Raw genomic sequence first — 14,930 nt, forward strand, 5'->3', positions numbered from 1 at the left:
TGGTTTTCTTAGCTTTCGGAGGGGGTGCCATTTCTGACTGGAATTTTATGTTAATTCTTCTCAAATATATCAAATATTATATTCTACTAGTATTATATTGTGGTGGGGCTAACTACGGTAGTTGTGGGATGTTCTTTTGTATCATGACGCTGCCACCAAATATGATGGACCCCTGTATCTCCCCAACTGTCTGGCAGATTTTTCCTGCCAAAACTTCAGTTCCCTTCAGTGACTGAGTCGCACTACAGTAGCATGTGTATATTCTTTGTCATCAAAGACTTGACTGTCCCAGCCCATGTCAGAGATTTAGTTTAGGCTTTTGACCCAGTACAGAAACTTGAGTGAAAATACATGAGAGCTGTCTTGGTCTTGTATTTAAGCCCTTAATGAAATGGCACTTGAGGGAGTTTAAATTTCAAAACAGAATAGAGATTTTATTAAATAGGGAGGGAATATATGTACAATAGGAGGAGTCAAGATTTTGAGACTGCTGAGGTAAAAAGTTTCTAATATATACAGATTGGAATTCTTAGAATATTCAAAAGAGTGTATTTGTAGTAGTTTTGTTTCAAGGTTTTCTAGTTCTTTCTTTGAGTGGTAATTAAACTCACAATGTGGTAAAGAATTTTACACGATGGTTAGAGCAATCTATACCAAACAACATAAGAACATAAGAGACGCCAGTTGGATCAGGCCAAAGGCCCATCCAGTCCAACACTCTGTATCACAGTCGCCAGAAATACCAGTGCCATCAGGAGGTCCACCAGTGGGGCCAGGACATTAGAAGCCCTCCCACTGTTGACCCCCCCAAGCACCAAGAAGACAGAGCATCACTTGCCCCAGAGTCCCTATCTATACCTTGTGGCTAATAGCCACTGATGGACCTCTGCTCCATATGCTTATCCAATTCCCTTTTGAAGCTGTCGATGCTTGTAGCCGCCACCACCTCCTGTGCCAGTGAATTCCATGTGTTAATCACTATTTGGGTGAAGAAGTACTTCCTTTTATTCCTTTTATTTTATCCTTTTATTTATTCCTTTTATTCAACAAGCAAGGGTTCTTGTTAATGGAGATTTATCACGAAACATTGAGAAACAAAAAGGAACCAGACAAGGATGCCCACTTTCACCATTATTGTTCATATTTGTTCTTGAAATACTGAATTATATGATTAGAGAAAATGTAAAAATTAAAGGCCTTAAGAGAAGAATATAAGCTTCAAGCCTTTGCAGATGATTTACTGTATTTTAGAGAATCCATTTGAGTTTATTGAGCGATTAATAAAAACTTTGCAGGAGTATGGCCAGGTCGCTGGACTGAAAATTAATTTTAGTAAAACAAAAATGCTAACAAAAATATTACTAAGGAACAATCCCAACAGTTACAAGAAGTATCAGGCCTGGAAGTTCAAAAAAGCTGAAATATTTAGGAATAAATATAACAAATAAATGTAGTTCCTTGGTGAAAGATAACTATATGGAAGTCATAATGGAAATTAAGAAGGATCTGGAAAAATGGATAAATCTACAAATATCATTGACGGGAAGAATAGCTACAATAAAAATTAATATATAACCAAGATGGATCCTCTTATTTCAAACAATTCCAATCCTTCAAAATCACAAATATTTAAATATTTAAAATATTTAAAAACAACAAGAAGAAACCAAGATAAAAACTTAAAGCCTTACAAGATGCAAAAGAAAAAGCTGGATTTGCATTACCAGATTGGCGTTTGTATTATAGGGCAGCATCACTGACATGGCTAAAAGAATGGATTACATTAGAAAATACTAGACTACTAATGTTAGAGGGCCATGAATTTTTACTAGGTTGGCACACGTTTATATGGTATGGAAAAGTTTTAGTAAAACAAAAATGCTAATAAAAATATTACTAAAGGTCAATCCCAACAGTTAGAAGACCAGAACAAGAACTTTAAGCAACACCTTTTTAGGAATTCCCTATTGAAGGTATGGGAAGAAGTTAAAAGACTTTTTAATACCAAGATACCAAAATGGGTTTCACCACTCGAAGCCTGCACAAATCCAAATTTATTTCAAAAAAACATTGATAAGAAATGAAGACTTGTTGGAAAATAAAAATGAACTAAAACCAGGCAGGCAGGCATTTATTACGGCAACAAGCTATAGAGCACACATGCTTAAATATAACATTCTTAACATTCGTATAACTGAATTTAGGACAGTAAAATAAAACTCTTTAAAAATACAGTTGAGTGTAATAAAGGAAGAACATAAAACAGAGACTATTAGGCAACTATTATTATATATTTGATCGTGTATTTCGGATGCAGTAGCATGCTACCGAAAATTTTGCCACAGCTTCAGTAATTGTCCGGTTGCCAGCAATTAACAATCAGTTACACTGCTCAGCAGCTGATTGTCCCACCAAATCTGTTATAAGAGGAGTAATATATTTGTCACAGATCTTGTTATACCAGTTACATATGAGCATCATGTGCTCAATAGTTTCCGTCTCTCCTGAGCCGCATTGACAAAGTCTATATTCAGTGGGGATCCTTTTGAATCTGCCCTCAAGCATCGTGGAGGGGAAAGCCTCACATCTGGCTAATGTGAAGGCTTTCCTAAACTTATGAGTATCAAGCTGCGATAAATAGGACATGTGTTGCAAGCGATATTTGACAGAATTTGGGGCTCTAAAGTTAGGACATCTACCGAGATATGTCTGTCTCTCCATGTCCGTCATTCTCTGTTTTAGGGCTGATTTTGCTACGTCCCAATGCATACTCAAAATCGCTGGGGGGGGGGACCAAGAGCATATAATTTATTATGAACTGCACTCAGCCATTTGGATTGAAAGTTGTCTGAGAGTAACAAGTGGGTTAGTCCCTGAGGATGGAAATTTAGTTTAAGCCAATACTGGAGTGAAGCTAAAGTAATTTTGGCTTCCATTGATATAGCACCTGTATTCGGTACACACCTCAATGTATTCGATACACACCTCGGGACCTGAATAACTGCGCTGAAGAATTTGGACTAAACCCGCTCTAAGGGGACAAAACTAGAGGAAGGAGGCCCAATAAAAGTGCCACAGAGCATCTGTCAGTTTGGTGTAGTGGTTAAGTGCGCGGACTCTAATCTGGGAGAACCGGGTTTGATTCCCCACTCCTCCACTTGCACCTGGCTGGTTGACCTTGGGCAAGCCAGCTGTTCTCGAAAAAGAGCACTTTCTGTCAAGAACTTTCTCAGCCCCACCTACCTCCCAGGGTTTCTGTTGTGGGGAGGGGAAGGGAAAGGAGTTTGTGAGCTGCTCTGAGACACCTTTGGGTAGTGAAGAGCGGGGTATAAATCCAATCTCTTCTCTTGTTCTCTCTTCTGTCCAACTGCCTTTGCTTGAAAGAGTTTTTGGGCAGCTGGCACATAAGACTACCCAAAGGTGTCTCAGAGAGGCTTACAAACTCCTTCCTCTTCCCCTCCCCACAACAGACACCCTGTGAGGTAGGTGGGGCTGAGAGAGCTCTGACAGAAACTGCTGTTTTTGAAGAACAGCTCTTATCAGAACTACAGCTTGCTCAAGGTCATCAAGCCAGATGCAAGTGGAGGAGTGAGGAATCAAACCCGGTTGTCCCAGATTAGAGTCCATGCACTTAACTACTACAGGTCCATTTGGTGTGATGGAACTTAAGAATACCATTTGCTGTTCTTTCACCTTGGGAGGCGACATACTGTATATGGGCTTTCCTAGCCCCATTTGATTGAAGGACCATACCTAAGTATTTAAAGCAGGAAACCTGCTCTAATGAGTGCCCATTTACAGACCAAATTCTTTTCTTTTATCTGGCCCTGAAGGCCATAACCTTGGTTATGCCAAGGATATGCCAAGGATAAGCCAACTGGTTTTTATACATAAATAACAGAAATGGATAAGATATTGATGTACACTGATGAGAAATTGATTAAGAATAATTTCATGGTTAAATGGGCACAAAATGTAGGTCACAATATTGATTCGAACCAATGGCCACAGGTATGGGAAAAAATGTAAAGATTACTAAAGCAATTTCATATAAAGAAAATATTTATAAAATGTTTTATAGATGGTATATCACTCCAGGGAAATTATCAAAGTTTTACCCTAACCTACCAAATGACTGTTGGAAATATCAATTATAGTTTGTTCCTTTTTTCATATGTGGTGGACATGTGATGTGAGTTAAAAAATATTGGTCTTGGATTCATGAAATATTACAAAAATTTTAAAAGAGTACTATACCTTACATACCAGAATTGTTTTTATTGAATATACTACCAGAAAATTGTAAAAAGCAAGATTTCTATCTTATTATAAATGTAGTGGCAACTGCAAGAATACTGTATGCTAAGTACTGGAGAAGAAATGAAGTACCTTCAAGAGAAGAAATCATAATTAAAATGTTTGAAACTGCAGAAATTGACAAATTAACATTAATGCTAAGAGGACAAACTTAAGGAAGCATTGAAAATACATGGGCAAGATTTTATAAATGGGTTGAAGAAATAAAATATAGTTGATATACAACCAATTTAGAAGGAAACAAGAACTTTACTTTTAATCATATGCAAAAGACTTATACACAAATACAAGGTGGAATATAGGAAACAAATAATTCAATATTGTATGAGGAACTTAAAAAGACAATTTAATGATGGAATGGAAATCCCCAATTCATGTATGTATGTTTGTTTTGTTTGTTCTTTGTAAACTAAAAAAATTAATTAAAAAAAGGTAGTGCTATGGGGTCTTTCAGGAATGGGAAATATGAAAGAGTGGGGAAGGGAGAAATGAGGTGCAACCCACAAGTCCTTATGGGTACCCACTAGAAAATAAATAAACATAGAAGTCCTGAGATTTCCACACCTATAAAACACAACTCTTTGAAGAAGCCCCCCCCCATCCCAAAGGCTTAATCCCTCCAACTATCTTAAACGTCCTTCAGCTTTGCAGAGCCCATCCTTGCTTTCTTCCTTGTGGGATCTATTTGAGAGCTTCAAAAACGGCTAAAGTTCCTTCTATATTTTGAGCTTTCATAACATTTCTTTCAATTTAGGGTAAGATTTCTATGGCTGCGGTCACACGGAGCAATAGCCACGCTACAGAGATGGAAGATAGGCGGATTTTCCGGGCGAGATCACACCGCCACATCTGGGAAGCGTAGAGCTCCTGTGGCGAACCCGAGGCTTCCTGCCGAAGATGCGGGGTAAAAAACTAGTACCTCTGAGATACTAGTTTCTGGAAACTGCGGGGCAAGGGCGGGCGTCTGATCACGTTTCCGGTGGCATCCGGCGCCCACCCATGTCCCGTTGCAAAAGGGGGGGGGGTTTAAGTCTCCATGGGATGCACACAAGCACCCAACGGAGCATGCGAACACTTGGGTTAAAAAAAAAAACCCGCCGATCCGCTTCTTTGCCGTGCCGCAGGAGTGAAATATGATCAGCACCTCCCTGGCACCTCCCCCCAACCAATGGAAGTCGGCGGGATGTTTGATCCCGCTGCCGCGCAGTAGTTCGCTCCGGGGCCACGTCTCCCCCCCGCGATATCCGGCCCGTGTGACCTACCGGAGCCCATGTAGGTTAAAAGCCTTTTACAATAGCTTATATTGTTTTGATGCTGTATGTGGTCTGTGGTTGTCTTTTAGCAGTGAAATAAGAGAAGTGCTCTTTTCATGACCTAAGCGGTTGCCTAGTTTCTCCTTCAGTGGGCTCTTAGGTATTTATGATAAGTGCTACTCCAACTGAATCACTTTCCACACTCCGAGCATTCAAAAGGTTTCTCCCGTGTGGGTTTCTTTGATGCCGCTGAAGACTGCCAATCTGACTGAATCTCTTCCCACACTCAGAGCATTCAAAAGGTTTCTCCCCTGTGTGGGTTCTGAAATGCTCATGCAGATGGCCACTCTGACTGAACCTCTTTCCACACTCTGAGCATTCAAAAGGTTTCTCCCCTGTGTGGGTTCTTTGATGACACTGAAGACTGCCATTGTCACTGAATCTCTTTCCACACTCTGAGCACTCAAAAGGCTTCTCCCCTCTGTGGGTTCTATGATGACGCTGAAGACTGCCATTATGACTGAATCTCATTCCACATTCTGAGCATTCAAAAGGTTTCTCCCCTGTGTGGGTTCTTTGATGATACTGAAGACTACCATGGTGACTGAATCTTTTTCCACATTCTGAGCATTCAAAAGGTTTCTCCCCTGTGTGGGTTCTTTGATGGTTTTGAAGATTGCCACTCGTACTGAATCTCTTTCCACACTCTGAACATATAAAAGGTTTCTCCCCTCTGTGGGTTCTTTGATGCCGCTGAAGACTACCACTCTGACTGAATCTCTTTCCACACTCTGAGCATTCAAAAGGTTTCTCCCCTGTGTGGGTTCTTTGATGATACTGAAGACTACCATGGTGACTGAATCTTTTTCCACATTCTGAGCATTCAAAAGGTTTCCCCCCTGTGTGGGTTCTTTGATGCCGTTGAAGATTCTCACTCTGATTGAATCTCTTTCCACACTCTGAGCATTCAAAAGGTTTCTCCCCTGTGTGGGTTCTTTGATGCTTTTGAAGATTTCCATTCATACTGAATCTTTTTTCACACACTGAGCATTGAAAAGGTTTCTCCCCCGTGTGGGTTCTTCGATGCAGTTGAAGATAGTCACTCTGACTGAATCTCTTTCCACAGTCTGAGCATGCAAAAGGCTTCTCCCCAGTGTGGGTTCTTTGATGACACTGAAGATTACTACTCTGACTGAATCTCTTTCCACACTCTGAGCATTCAAAAGGTTTCTCCCCTGTGTGGGTTCTCTGATGCAGTTGAAGACTGCCACTCACACTGAATCTCTTTCCACACTCTGAGCATTCAAAAGGTTTCTCCCCTGTGTGGGTTCTCTGATGCTCTTGGAAATAGGTACTCCGACTGAATCTCTTTCCACACTCTGAGCATTCAAAAGGTTTCTCTCCCGTATGGGTTCTTTGATGCAGTTGAAGAGTGCCACTGTGAGTGAATCTCTTTCCACACTCTGAACATTCAAAAGGTTTTTCCCCTGTGTGGGTTCTTTGATGCTCGTGAAGATAGGTACTCCGACTGAATCTCTTTCCACACTCTGAGCATTCAAAAGGTTTCTCCCCTGTGTGGGTTCTCTTATGGTATTGAAGATTGCTGCTGGTACTGAATCTCTTCCCACAATCTGAGCATTCAGAAGGTTTCTCCTCTGTGTTGGTTGTCTGATGCTGTTCAAGGTGGGCACTCTGACTGAATGACTTCCCACATTCTGAGTAGTCAAAAGGTTTCTCTTCTGTGTGGGTTCTCTGATGCTGTTCAAGGTTGTCACTCAGACTGAATTTCTCTCCACACTCTGAGTTTTCAAAAGGTTTCTGTCCTCTTTGTATTCTTAGGTTCCCAAAAAACTGTGACCTATATTTCATGTAATTTTCACATTGAACAGATTTACTTATCTTAATTATATTGTGCTTTGGAAACTGTACATTACACTGTCTTCCATCTCTCTTCTCAACCAAATGGACCCCTTTCTTTCTCACAGGTCTGCCTCGATTCCTGACCCTCCTTTTAAAATCTTCATCATTAACTTTATCTCGCAATTGCGGACGAAGTTCCTCAGTCTCCTCATTTCTCTGATGGTTCTCTGCTATAATAAAGAGCATTTATTTATTTATTTGGTTTGTTTACCGCCCTCCTGGCGAGCGACCTCAGGGCGGTTCACATCAAAGTCATATAAAACAGATAAAATCTATTAAATAGTTTAAGATACCGTTCTAAAGCCCAATAACTGTATGGCGCCATCAGGGGTCATTTCCTGCAGGAGCGCACAGGAGCGGAGCTCCAGCAGTAAAGAGCCCAGGGGACGGGCACATGCAACAAGCCCCACCCCCTGCTCCCAGCAGCCCTTAGTCAGAGCAAGAAGCAGTCAGGTAAGTTACAGAGCGGCCGCCCGGTCCAAAACAGTCCAGGGGCACCTTTATGACCAAATTTTATTCAGGTACAAGCTCTCCCTCCTTTGCGAGGACAGATCTGCACGTTTCCCCCCCCCCAATAGCTAGCAATCCAAAACAGTCCAGTGGAGCCTGAGCGGTGGGTGTTGCCTTCTGACACACTTCCGGTGACGTCAGGGGGTGTGGCGCCATAAGTTATGCTAATGAGCTCCTGCACCTCTTTTTCTATGAAATGACCCCTGGGCGCCATCATACAATTCTGGCCCCCAATTTACATTAGCAATGGGGGAACAGAGGTGAAAACAGATTGTGAATCAAATGGTCCTTAAGAACTATTAAAGTGTTAAGAAACAGTCGTTGTCCTCAACCGTACACTTGGCATAATATTTCTGCCCCTCAGGCCCTGATAAATTGTAGCAAATCCCGCAGTGTCCAGATGTTAACCAGCAGAGAGTTCCACCAAGTCAGAGCCAAGGCCGAAAAGGCCCTGGCTCTGGTTGAGGACAGACGAACACTTTTTGGGACATGGACTTCCAATAGATGTTGGTCACTTGAGCGTGATGCTCTCCGGGGGACATACCAGCAGAGGAGGTCCCGTAGGTACTTTGGTCCCCGATTGTTCAGGGCTTTAAAGGTCAAGACCAAAACCTTGAACCTGACCCAGTACTCAACTTTGAGCCAGTGCAGCTGGCGAAGCACAGGTTGTGTAAGTGCAGTTATCGGAGTCCCTGTGAGGACCCGAGCCACTGCATTCTGGACAAGCTGTAACTTCCAGATCAGCCTCAAGGGCAGCCCAGACGAGAGTGCCTGGGGAGGGACTCCTGCAGCATCAGCGCAGAACTGACCAGGCAGCACTGGGCTGCTTACTCCTTTTTCTCCCTGCCGCCCCGAGGCTGCCGACACCAGCCTCTCCATCCCCCAGTGCCGCACTCCCCCATGGCGTGGGGAAAGAGCCTAGAGGGTGCTGGGCAGGAGTCCCTCCCTCACTCGCTCACTCACCCGGCCAGAGAGGGAGCCACTGCTGCTGCAGGGGAGACAGAGGAGGAGAAGGCGGCAGCCCTGTGTCAGTCATGCTGGGAACCAGCCAGGCCCTGGCGCGCTAGGGCGGGCAGGCCACGGAGTGCCTTGACGTCGGCAAAGGACTTTTGGCAAGGGAGGGGCACCGGAGTGGGGGGCGGGATGGCAGGCCAGCGGAGTGCTCTACTTAGATGGCACCCGGGGCAGCTGCCTAACCCCACCTTATGGAGGAACCCGCCCTGTATGAAAGATCCTTACCCAGAAAGGCCACGCTCTCATAGTTCTCCAGCATGACTTCCCAGTAGAGAGCTCTTTGGCCCGGATCCAGCAGGGCCCACTCTGCATCAGTGAAATACACGGCCACCTCCTCAAAGGAAAACGGACCCTGAAAGGAAAAGCAGATTCCGTCGTCAGAGATCATGCCAGGCAGAGATGGCACACTGGAAGGGAGTAGTCTGGGAGGGTACAGGATGTATGGCTTGGCATGGGGTAAAGGGAGTGGCGTTCAGAGCCCCTGTCGCCCAGACACCTTGTAGAGACTGCAGGAGCAAAAGCCCCCCCGAGAAAGGAGGGGGAACCCAGGCCGTCCCCTGCTATAAATCCCCTACCTGGACTGGAGGTGCAACCGCCGTTTCCACACCTCTGAAAAGATGACGGCTCAACAGCATCTCTCCATTCCCTGTTACTGAGACAAAGGAAGAAGGAAGGGTTTTTTCCATGACTTTCTATTCAATTTGCTTGTTTGTTCCCCGCTTCATTTCACCATATGGTCAGGGGTGTAAAGCCTTGCCCTGTGTACACTCAACAGATTTAATCACTTTTTACAAAATACTGGGAGAGGCAGAAGAGAAGGACCAGGTACCGGGAGCCTCAGGGACTCTAAATGCTGCTTCAGACTTCTGTCAGGCCTGTGTCGGGTTTGAGGGAGGGTGAAGAGGGAGATGCAGATGACGCTGCATGACACGTCACTGTCACATTCGGCCCAGGCGTGACTTGAGTTCATCTGAAGATTCGAGGGCCATAAGAATGAGTTTTCAGAGTGTCTTTTGGCATGCTCACTCCCCAACCAGGTTTTCAGCCAGACGCAACATCAACATGGCATCTGCCCCAAGCACCACCCCAAAGCCCCTCCCCCAAAGCTCCTGGGGTTGCCAGGCAACAGCCCACCATCCCTATTCTGGCATCCGTTTTCCCAAAGCGGCCCGTCAGATGCCCCTAGAAGCACGGGCACAGAAGCCAGATGTTTCCATCCTCATTGGCCCCAAAAAAGGGTTTTTCAGAGCTCTGCTGCCCCAGAAGGTGGAGGCTCCCTTTATTCACCAAGTTGAATAGTTCTCCCGAGATTTGTCTACCTTAGGGAAGGTGGGAGAGAGATAACTCTTTTAATCAATGGTAGGGATTGCCTTCCAGGAATTTGTCCAATCCCCTTTGAGAGGCATCACAATTAGTGGACACTGCATTCCGCAAATTAACTCTGTGTTCTGTGAAGAAGTGCTTAATTTCCCCCCTGACCTGCACTCTCTACCCATCAAATTCACTGGGTGCCCCAATCCTACATGGGCACAATGAGTTCGTACCACGGGAGAGGGCATCTTGGGCATGCTCCATGGCCTGCGCCCTCTGCTCTCGCTCCAAGGAAGCTCCTTCCACCTCAGGGAATGTAGTTTCTTTCTTCAGGGATGGTCCCCACATCTGAAAAAAGCAGCGAGGGAGAGGGGTAAGACACGGAATGAAATAGACCAAGGAATGGATCCTGCCCCACACCCAGACTCTGCACCCTTCCCTCAGCAGACCGGGTGAGTTATCTGGAGGGATCTGACACTCTCCAGTTGAAGAGGCTGCTGATGGAGCCTGGCGCTTGGGGGAGACGAAGCCTCTGGTCAAAGGGCCGATGTCCTGGGCTGAATGAGCAGAACGCTACGAACAGGGCTACATCCGTCCGAGATCTAAATTACGCATCCAGTCTTTCTTCCAAAAGTGCTGGATGTTCACTTTCCCCGTGTATTTCAATTACGCCTATAGTATTCTGTCAAAAAAGCCTCTGTGCCATGAAGACTTCCTCGAATCAATGTAAACCGGGGCTGTAAATCTTCTGCGAGGCCTGAAAAGACACGTCTCTCTCAGGACTCACGGGACCAAAACAGTCCTCCGTAGAACAAAACTGGGAGGTTTCGTCAGGAGAGCCCCCACTGCACGGTGCAGCTCAGAGAAACACGTTTTATCTCGTTGAGTGCTGTTTGGGAGAACACTGCCCCGAACCCTTGGATTTTCAGAACCTTGTGGTACAGGTGCACAGCACCTGGGCCTTTGCTGATTCCTCAGTCGCACCATCTTTCCCAGAATTCCCTGCAGGCACCGAGGGCAGGGTGGCACCTACCGGTTCTCTTATAAACCCATGCGGTCCCACTTCTCCGTCATCCCCCTAAGAGGAAAGGAAGGCTCTCAGTGTCCGCTGAGGGGAGGGGGGGAATTCAACTCAGAGAGGGGGCCCTCCCACCACTACAAGAGCTGCACTATTTAATTGGGCCTGAGACCTTGACGAGGACCTCAGTTTTCAGAGCTCTGAGGGGAAAAACTGAGCTCCTCGTTCTCAAGATGGTGGAAATGACTAGGAAATATCACGGACAGGGCCAGGTGACCCTTGGCTCAACAGGCCGGGCAGGGGGGGGACACGGGAGGGCTGGGTCCTAGGGCCCTCGTTCCTCCCACCTGAGAACAGGATGAGCTGAATAAATTGACAAAAGCCAGCAGATCACCTAATAAAGCCTTGATGCTTTGCAGAACCTGGTGACACTGGGGTGGGCTGCCGAATTTTGACGCACAAGTATTTATTTTACCTCATTTATACCTCAGTTTTCTACCTAATGGGGACCCAAAGCAGCTTACAACATATCCCCCTTCTCCATTTTATTTTATTTTAAGAACATAAGAACATAAGAGACGCCAATGTTGGATCAGGCCAAAGGCCCATCCAGTCCAACACTCTGTGTCACACAGTGGCCAGAAATAACAGTGCCATCAGGAGGTCCACCAGTGGGGCCAGGACATTAGAAGCCCCCCCCCTGTGGCCCCCCCCCCCCCCAAGCACCAAGAAGACAGAGCATCACTATATTATATTATTGGGGGTTTTTTTTAGCGCTCTCTCTCTCTGGAATTCCTTGGAGGCCTCCCATTCAAGTACTTGCCAGGCTCGGCCCTGCTTAGCTTCCGAGATGTGACGAGATCGGGCTTGTGTGGCCTATACAGTTCAGGGGCCCCCTTCTCCATTTTAGATTTTTGTCCAGTAGCACCTGATACCACCACCACCCCAAATAAAATCCACCGAAGCTGCGGTCACCCTGCAGAGAGAAAACCAAGGGGGCAGGCCCTTTTTATTTTTTAGTTCCCATATTTAAAATATTTATTAGCCGCTTTTCTACTGCGGTGGCTCAAGTGGTTAAGACGCTGAACTGCAGGCTGTGGAAGGTCGGTAGTTCAGCAGTTCGAGACCCGGGTGCCGCATGACGGAGTGAGCTCCCGTCTCTAGTTCCAGCTCCTGCCCACCTAGCAGTTCGAAAGCAAGAAATTGCAAGTAGAAAAATAGGTACCACTTTGGTGGGAAGGTAACAGCGTTCCGTGCGCCTTGGGGTTTAGTCATGCCGGCCACATGACCACGGAAACGTCTTCGGACAGCGCTGGCTCGTCGGCTTTGAAACGAAGATGAGCACCGCAACCCTAGAGTCGGATTCGACTGGCTTTCGAGCAAGGGAACCTTTACCTTTACCTTTACTTTCTACCCTGAGGCACCTGAGGTGGCTTATCACAAAGTGCCTGACCTTGGGACCAGAGACCCCCAGGAAGGGGAGAGGTGCCCCCCCCCCCGGTGACACTCTCTGCCCTCGACTGCTTCATCTGGGAGCTCCCCCAGAGCTCTCGCAAGGCAGAGATCAGAAGGGGACGTGGGGCTCTCCGGTCAGGGGGTGCTGCCTCACCTTGACTCCAGGTTCGCCAGGTCCGGCTCGACCCTGGGGATTACACAGAGAGAGCAAATGAATGAGAGGCAGCCCGTCCCCTCGACCTCAGGCCTGCTCTCCACACACAACCAGTGTTCCCTCTAAGCTGAGTGAGTGTGAGCTAGCTCACTTTTTTTTTTAGCCTCCAGCTCACACATTTTTGTCTCCGCTCAGGAAGGGATGGCTCCAGCGCAAACGAACGTATGCAGGAGCCAAATCGCGCGCTCACCACTTTCATGCCAGTAGCTTACAAAGTTGAATCTTTGCTCACAAGGCTCCACAGCTTAGAGGGAGCATTGCACACAACCCTCAGTCCCACTGAAGAACTTACCTGGGGGCCTGGTTTCCCTGGGGGACCGATTAGCCCCACAGGCCCCTGTGGGCCCTAGAGACAGAAACAGAGACTTATTCTGGGGCTTCAGCCCAGGTTCACCACTGAAGTGGCAACAAAGGAAAAGGGGGGGGCACAGGGTGAGGATTCCTGTGGAGAGCAGCGTAGGGCAGAGAACAGGACTGAGGGCCTTGTGGCTGTCCAAGGGAGAGGTGCCGGGGGTGAGGAGCCGTACCCCTCGATCTCAGTTACACCTGCAAGCTGCGGCGGACTGCTGGGGGGGGGGGGAGCTTTCTCCCTTGCACGAGTAAATGCCTTTCCATCAAAACTACTGTATGGAAGGTTTCAAAATATTCCCAAGCACGAACGGAGATGTGACTGTGGCTCTAACTCTCTTGATTCAATTGATCACATACTGCTAGACTGTTTGTTGCATGCATCTGCTAGGGAAAAATGGTTAAATACTTGGTTGCATGGTAAACATCACCTTTCCAATAAAATAAAACGTCAAACTCTATTGAATGATACAACAGCAGAGATTACTGTAGCAGTGGCCAATTTTTTAGCTGATGTGATAAGAGTGAAAAATTTGGGAAACTCTGTTTCATGATTTTATAATTATCTCAGACTAAGGTCTATTGATTGATTGATTGATAGGCAGACTGCTGAGGGAGTGGTGGAGCGGGGGGGCAGGTTCTGGGCTGGGGAGACGTGCCAAAGGCCACGGCGGGAAAGAGATGATGCAGGGCCAGGGCGGGAGATTCATCACTGTGGCCAAGGATTCTCTTACCTGGGGCCCCAAGACTCCAGCCTCACCCTTTATGCCGGGGTTCCTCCCGGTAGAGGAACGCACAGTGGTTACCTCTCTGGCCCTCCCCAGGCTGTGAAAGCTAGTTTAGTGTAGTGGTTAAGAATGACAGATTCTAATTGGGAGAAGCAGGTTTGATTCCCCACCTCCCCACTTGAAGCTCTGACCTTAGGCAAGTCACAACACTCTCAGCCTAAAACAAAATTTGAAACCGAATGGTGCCAAAAAGAACTACAGCTTAAGAACATAAGAGAAGCCAATGTTGGATCAGGCCAAAGGCCCATCCAGTCCAACACTGTGTCACACAGTGGCCAAAAACACAAGGCTCCATCAGGAGGTCCAGCAGTGGGGCCACGACACTAGAAGCCCTCCCACTGTTGCCCCCCCACACACCCCAAGCACCAAGAAGACAGAGCATCCCTGGCCCCAGACCGAGAGTTCCTAGCTATACCTTGTGGCTAAGAGCCACCGATGGACCTCTGCTCCGTATCTATATATCTAATAGCGAAGGCGCCCCCTGCATGCGGATATCTAAATCTGCACATCAGGGGAACCTGGGGGGCAGGGAGATTTTCCCGCGCACGTGGGGCAATGCCCAGATGTGCAGAAAAATCTGAAAACTGTAAAAAATATATTGGGGGGATATTTAAATCCCCCCAAAAAGTAACAGAGTGCCCCCTGTGCATGCACAGGGAACGGTCTTAGAACGGTTTCGTCGCTGCCACCAGAGAAGGGGGGGAGGCTTGGCTGGCCGGCAGCTGTAAGCCGTACATCCCTCGCCACCGCCGCCTGGGGGGGGGAGGGAGAAAGTTCAGCAG

At 46.7% G+C, this 14,930-nt stretch overlaps 1 pseudogene; it reads right to left on the reverse strand.

The window, feature by feature from the left end:
• Window positions 1-5,813: 5,813 nt before the first annotated feature.
• LOC107124782 overlaps window positions 5,814-14,930 on the reverse strand; it is a 74,003-nt pseudogene continuing 64,886 nt past the window's right edge.

The sequence above is a fragment of the Gekko japonicus genome, unplaced genomic scaffold, assembly GCF_001447785.1.
Source record: "Gekko japonicus isolate JY-2015 unplaced genomic scaffold, Gekko_japonicus_V1.1 scaffold2678, whole genome shotgun sequence".
Taxonomy (NCBI): domain Eukaryota; kingdom Metazoa; phylum Chordata; class Lepidosauria; order Squamata; family Gekkonidae; genus Gekko; species Gekko japonicus.